This window comes from Lolium rigidum, chromosome 2 (assembly GCF_022539505.1).
Source record: "Lolium rigidum isolate FL_2022 chromosome 2, APGP_CSIRO_Lrig_0.1, whole genome shotgun sequence".
NCBI lineage: Eukaryota > Viridiplantae > Streptophyta > Magnoliopsida > Poales > Poaceae > Lolium > Lolium rigidum.
Window position 1 is genome coordinate 285,774,937 of NC_061509.1, and position 6,000 is coordinate 285,780,936.

A 6,000-nucleotide genomic window follows, 5' to 3' on the forward strand; every position below is an offset into this window, starting at 1 on the left:
GCGGCATCAGGGCTGCACTTTCCAGTTTCCACCACTGATGGCTCCTGAGATGAGTGCTAGGTGCTGATGTTGGTCTAAAGCATTTTGTGTTTCTCCAGAGTGGTGGCCCTGTGTTGGCCGTTATCACTATCTTTAGTTCCTCGCTTTCTCTCTTGTGGTCCTTTGCTGGAAATCTGGCTTTGTTGGTTGTTTGGTACGGTTTCTAGTTCGTCGAAGTTGTAAGTTCATATGTTTAGAAAGCTTCAATCATTATGGTCAGAGCACTGCCATGTTCCGTTATCAGAATGGAAATTAGACGAGAACATTCGTATGTTCCTATATATTCTCGGTAGTACAAATTGGGTCCGTGTGCCGTGTAAGACCGCATCAGTTTCTTTCGCAATATAGTCTTGCTCCATTTAACTTTCTAGACGCTGGACTCCCACCTGGATGAGATGCTGACCAGAAACTGTATCAAGGACCTCGAGGCCTAGTCTTTGTCTATGCATCTTTTTTCTTGCATTGTGCAGTGTTCATCCTGATGATTGTCTGCCAGACCCGATTATTCAGAAATCCTGTCCGTCCATATACTCACATGATGGAGGTGAATTTTACTGGACAAAATGACAACGATGACAGAAACAAAGGCCGGGCGCAACCTTTTGCCCAGAAGGTCCGGTGAGCTAGACATTGACAGGGTCGTTTCTTCGTCAAAAGTGGAGAACCAATCAAACCCAGCTCTTCTAGACACATACTACTAGTTTACTTTGAATATTGCATGTTGTCTAGCATAGCATCCTTTATGTCCCTGTAGCAGGTTTGAAAAGTTGCAGCTAATGATGTACAGCGATTTTGACCTCGAATTGGATATATACAATTCTAGAATACTTAAGAAATTGGATGACATGAGCTCTACTTTTGTTAATCATCAAAGAGAAATCAACTGCCCAACTGATCGTTACGTTTGCCAAAAAAAGAAGAGGTGATCACTACCATTAGGTATATCTATCCATCTATCGACGATGCCCTCTCGTTCGCATGGCATCTCTTCCACGTGATCTTGCCCTTTTCGCGACGACGAAGCTGCTTGATATTGACGCGACAAACTTTTCACACCGATGCAACTAGCGTGTATTGATGTGGCACGGAAAGGTGTGTTTGCCATGCGTGCAGATTCAGCCAGATGAAGGAATAAGCTTGAGATTACAGCATGCTTAGTTCACATGCGTTGCCGATAAGCTAGGTAACCGACCACTGTATCCGTTGACATGCAGCATTACGTTGAGGTGTGTGAGAGAGCTGAGAGGAATGGAGAAGCTGATCATTCTTATGTGGAGGAGACAAGGGTGTTATTATAATGTTCCTTAGAGAGCCGGCATTTTAGACATAGCTACAGTCAAACGTACTGTCTAAACTATACGGCTAGTGTTTTGATTCGGTACTTGTAAACAAAGTGTAAATTTCTCTTTAGTACATACGGTAACTCAAATCGGATACGGGTGACAAGAAAAAAGAATAATGCTACTAATGTTGAATATCCTGTAAATTATGACACAGGTACATGTGTCCATGTACTAGCCAAAACACAGCCCTCGAGAACTATTGTTACAAGCTTTGTGCTTCCATTGATCTCCAAATCTTAAAACGGTGCAAAACCTAGAAAGGGTGTCGTAGTATCTTGCTACAGGCCATGTTTAACTCATGCAAGGGGGGATGTGCTGGGATGAAATTAGTAGCCAAAATTTTGTTTTGCAGGGTGTCTAGACTCTAGACTAGTATTCCCTCAGTCTTGGAGAGGATGTGAATAGTGTATTGATACGTTTAAATTAAGATAAATCTATGTTATCTTTTTCGATACGGAGAAAGTATAGGAGAAGACATATATTCTTGTGCACTTTGTGTTTAAGGTGGGTGCCTTGGAGCAAGTGGGTACTCTCACTAATCACGGCACCTACTACTCAAGTCGCACACAGCTGCACTGGTGACTGGATCCAAGATCCAAGCCTCTACTTTTCTCGTATGGCCAAAAACATTCGTTGCTAAACCTAGCTTCAGTTAGAAAGAACACAGACATGTGAGACTTGAACATGCAAGTAAGTTAATTAGATTGAAATAAAAAAAGGGCATAAATTGTCGTTCCTCCGCTTCAATGGCGAAGCTTCTAAGGGAATCTCCAGCGGCCTGACTTTTTTAAAACAAAATATGTTTCTTTTGCTCAATTTGGATCGTCCACGGATACAAATCAGGCCGTATCTTTCCCCTTATCCGTTTGGGGCAGGGGTATACCTAGCCGTCAGAACCATTTGGTCTGCGTTGTCCTTTTGCGCCCTTTTTCCTATTTTCATCACACAACTGACACACATGAATATTGTAGAGCCAAATAAATAACATAGTTCAGAATCAACATAGTTCACAAGACAACCACTAAAATGAGATGAGATGACTATTGGTTTCTTACCAATGGCCACTGATGCTCAATCAAATTAGCCTCGAGAATGACAGTGCACCCCTACGCATGTACGCTATATTGCCCTTGACAAGCAAAGAGAAAGTTCTTCTACTCCCAATGCATGCAATCTATACTTCCAAGCATCCCGACAAACCTCCTTGCCTCGTTGATCAACAACAGTCGGTCAGTGTTGGCAACATTTAGCTCTCTCAAGTAAACATCGCCAAACACCTCAATCACGGTTGTGTAGAACTTTTACATCAAGTCAAGGCATATGGTCTCGCTCATTCACAAGTACTTATCAACAAGATCAGAGGACGAGATATCGCCTAGAGCGGGGGTGAATAGGTGTTCCAAAGAAGAATTAAGGATTTGGCTTGAAAGAATGCGGAATTAAAGTAACATTTATTTTACAGGCACAAACCTAAATAAGCTAGGCTCAACTAAGTGCACTAATAACAACTAGAGCTAGACACGATAGGCACAAGATATATTTAACACAACAAATAAGAAAGATATAAGTTCTTCAAGCACAATGTCTATCACAAGATAAGTAAACTCGGGTATATAGAGATAACCAAGGCACATGAAGATGAAGATATATTCCCGTGTTCCCTCACACAAAATAGGGTACGTCACGTTGGAGAGATACGGGTTACCATGAATGTCTCCTAAACGCCAGGAAGGCTCACCTTTTTCTCCAAGCTGATTCCACCAAGGACAAAGGCCCTTTTCTGTTGGCTAGCTTTTCCTCCACTCTGATAACGATTAGATCTTTTAGGGCCTATTTTAGGGGTCTTCTTCCCCAAAGGTTCCCAACTGTTTGAGCTCGTTTTTGCCCCCATTGTTGACCTTCTTTGAGCTTGTTATCTTCCTCTCCCTCCAATGATTCTTGCATCTATTTGAGAGAAAGAGAGAGGAGATATAGATCTACATTTGCATCGATCAAATCCCCCTCTTTGTGTGGGAATCCCTAGATCTAGATCTTGGAGAGAAATTCGGTGTTCTTCTTCTTTTGTTCTTCCTCTTTTATTCCTCCAATAGATTTAGTAGCATTGTTGGAATTTGAAAGTGAAGGATTTGGAAATATTTGTGGAGTTCTTGCCATTGCATTTGGTGCATCGGTTTGACTTCTCCATAGTGATACGTGGAGGTGAAAGTTCGTGAGATATTACCTTCGGGAGCTTGTTCCCGGAGCTCGCTCCTCTTGGGTCTTTGGACCCTAGACGGCTTAGTGGTCTTTGTGGTATTCTTGGGGACTCCAATTAAGTTGTGAAGATTCTTCAATGCAAGGCCTTTGTGGAGATTTATTGGGAGCCTCCAATTAATTTATGGAGATTGCCTCAAGTTTTGTGCGGGTTCGGTGACCACCCTCAAGGTTCCATAGTGGATCAAGGATATCCCTTTTGGTGGGAATTATCGAGGAGAATATGGTGAGGCCTTCGTGGCGTTTGGAGTGACTTTTGTCCTCCACACCGCTCCAACGGGGAGTAGCACTCGCAAGAGTGTGAACTTCGGAATACATCATTGTCTCCGCGTCACCTCGGTTATTCCTATATCCGAGCTCTTTACTTATGCACTTTACTTTGTGATAGCCTTCGTGCTTGAAGTTATATATCTTGCTATCACATAGTTACTTGTATTTCTTAGCATAAATTGTTGGTGCACATAGGTGAACCCTAGTTATATAGGTTTTATGCTTGGTAAATTAAATGCTAGTTTTATTCCGCATTTGTTAGGCCATATGTGTAAAAGTTTTTAACTGCTTATTCACCCCTCCCCTCCCCCTCCCCACTAGGCGGCATCCGTGTCCTTTCAATTAGCATACCACAACATCACATGATCTCATGTGGTACAAACTTTATGCTTTATTTGTTAACCAACTTGAATACAACCTCCACTCTTAGTCTTGGTCAACCTTGCGTCTTCTCATGCTTTATCATAATAACTTGAGGCACATAAAGAACACTTCATTTGATTGCATGCCTTAAATCTTGGTCAACCATAGCTCAATTTATGAGTCTATATACATCATGGCGTCGACCTAGAGCTTGAATTCTTATCTTCAAATCAAAATCTCAAGATCTTTGGTCATATCATATTCTTCTCTTCAAATTGACAATCTTGATGCCAATACTCAAGGTATATCGTTATCTACATGCCATCCACACTTGAGTCCAAGACATGGATTACAAACATTACCCATGGAATATTTCTTCATATAAAACTCAATAAAAGCATTAGTCCATCGAGATTTTTAATAATTACAAAAATCACACATAGGAGCAATGTACCCTTACACAAGATCACTGACAACTCCATGTGCAAGCATGCGAATAGTCGGAGAACATTTTTGGTAAGAAGTAAAGCCAAACTTACATGCGGCATTGGCCTTGCATCTGAAGTATGAGTCGTGGTCCCTCACGCCTTCGAGAATAGTCAAGAACAACTCTCTTGACATCCAATAGTGGAATAAGTGCTCTTGGTAGGTTGGATTGGTTTGGTAGAAGTAGTCTTTGAAGAGTCGGTTGTGGCCAACTTCTCGATTGTGCTTGATATTGCGCCCGTGGGCCTCATCGAAACCCGCTTGTATTGTGGCCTCTTATTCTTGGTGTGCTAATGGATGAGGGAAACTACGACCATATATCATGAATTCTGAATCACCATTGGAGTGTCATCCGACGATGTGTCGATGATGCTCCTGTAGAAATATTCGATCGATTTACTGAGGTCCATATACGTACGGCATGAGATGATGGTCATATAACTGTTACGTACTAGCCAATTTATATGCCGGAGCTTTGCTGAACAGGTCTAGTTTTGTAGCTCAAATTCGGCCGCTCAAAGGCCAAATAGGTCGTGGGCACCGTCATTGTTGGTTGGCAGGTTTGAGGCGACATGAGTTGAACTGGACTTGTATAGTTGGCAGCAATCGCGTGCAAGGACGTCGGCTACAGGCCTAGCCTCTAGCGAGCAATGGCCGAAGCAGACGACACCGAGAAAGGTGACAACGTCGCGGTAATGTTGCGGCGTAGAGAGAGGTGCACGATTTGGGGGTCGAGTGGCTTGCATGCCACTGCCGGGCCGGCATTGGGAGAAGAAGAGGGGGACGAAGGTGGGCACATTCCCAACCCAAATTTCGGCTTGGAATGGGTCGTTCTGTTTGCATTGGCCCGCTGGGCTGGGGTTTTCGTGTCCTCCTGTCCGTGCGGACCAAAAAGGGTAGCCTCAGTTCATTTGCATCGAGCGCTGGGTTGGAGTTTTCGGCTCTTACTAATAGCCTCGGTCCGATTATGTCAAGTTGTTGGGCTAGGATTTCATGTCCTCCTATGCGTACGGACCAAAACAGACAGCCGCATCTGATTTGCTTCGGGCTGGAGATGCCCTAAGGGCGAACGTATACCCTCCCCCAGCCCATGAGCGAAAATGGTAGCTACTAGTCATAAATTCACCAATTTTTTAAACAGAAGGCCCTCGGCCCGGCTTTATATATAAAGCCCTCACGGCAATGAAACTGTCACACAATACAATAACAAGTCTGAAACCGATCCCACCACACCAACTATGGAACA